Source organism: Adiantum capillus-veneris, chromosome 6 (assembly GCF_014529385.1).
Source record: "Adiantum capillus-veneris isolate H3 chromosome 6, ASM1452938v2, whole genome shotgun sequence".
Classification (NCBI taxonomy): domain Eukaryota; kingdom Viridiplantae; phylum Streptophyta; class Polypodiopsida; order Polypodiales; family Pteridaceae; genus Adiantum; species Adiantum capillus-veneris.
The window spans coordinates 110,827,472-110,829,078 of NC_140936.1; positions in this window are offsets into that span (position 1 = coordinate 110,827,472).

Below are 1,607 nucleotides of genomic sequence, written 5' to 3' on the forward strand. Positions count from 1 at the left end.
AAAATTCCGAGATGGCACTCCAGCCGAGCGGACCAGACTAGTACGGAACCGGCCCCCGGTGAATCTTTAACCACCAATATCTTGGCAACCGAAACTCCGATCATTGACCTAAAAAGACCCACGCGCTCCACGAAGTGAGGACTTCAAGCCCATGCATTCATTTCAATTCTGTCCCCTCAGCTGGAGCTGCCAATCTGGTACGGATATGCAATTGACTCAAACTTCAACCTGCCATAACTTCCTCACCGTAGCTCCAATCGACGAGCCGTAAAGATAGGCCGGTAGAGCACTTCAAGCATTACAGTTCTAGGTCATAATCTCCATTCTATGATAACCTCAAGCGTACTATCTTTTAGCATCATTAAGGCATCTATTGGCCCCTTTAAGCCACATACGGCATATATTAATCATTAAACTTGGCCTGTTAACAAGCCCTGATCACTGCTCAATAAATGTTTAGGCTTCAAAAAAGCTTAGCTTGCATTTCTTTGCTCTTTTTTCCATCATGGAAGCGGAGCTGCATGACATCCACCCCCTCTGAACCTGCACAGCCTCCGGTCTATTCCAATTGCACTTCAATCTACATCTGCTCTAGGTACCTTAAGCTCTTTGTCATCATCAGATTCATGTAATTGGTAAACATATGAAAAATAAAATAAGGCTTATACCCATCATCAATGTTCTAGCTTTATCATTAGGTAGCTACCCATCAGAAATCTCTAAACCGTATCGGCCGTATCTCCAAAGCACTCAATTATGGAAGCCTGTTTAGTGAACCCTGCTAGACTCAAGTGCTCCAACTAATGGTGCACACGGTTTGACCATTAAGCTCGCTTTAGGGAACCCTGTCAAGCTCAAGTATGCCTTACTCTATCTGCACATAGAATGGCCGTCAAGTCCTTTACTTTAAGTTCTGGTAGCAGAACCAACTCAAAAGATGTGAAAATACTTCATGAATTGTCCAATGATTTTAACTGGAAGCTACCCATGTAAGCTTATTGAATGCATAACCAAACCTCTTCTGACTTAGCATAAATCTAGAAAACAAAACCTTGTACCATGAAACCTGCTACAACAGATAACTGGTACTCTTCAAATATGCAACTTTGCACCTTAGTAGCCCCCAGGATCAAATGGGAAACCAATCATTTTCCCCTTTGTGATCATTCCTTTAAAAATTTTGCACCATCCTCCAGGATCATAGGGAAAATGCAAGAATTTCCAATCAGTAGTGCATAAACATAAATTAACCCACAAATCTTCATGCAAACCGCCTGGATCATATGGCATATAAGTCAATTTCCCCGACCATGCATATAACTCTCACCTCCTGGGTCAAAAGCTAGCTCAAAATCTTCTACCTCATAGGGTAACATCAGATTCCATATAGCATCAGGTAGCACTAAATACTGCCATATCCCCTGTGCAATTGGCTCATCCAATTGTCGATCATCAATCACAGGTAAAAGCATTGGTAGTGCACCTTCACTCTCACTAGTGTTGGAATCCCAATCATGCATATGTGAATACATCAGGTCTCTGGTAAAACTCTTTCATTAGGCTCACAAGATGCATCAAAAAACAATTCGCTATCTTGTAGAGGCTCA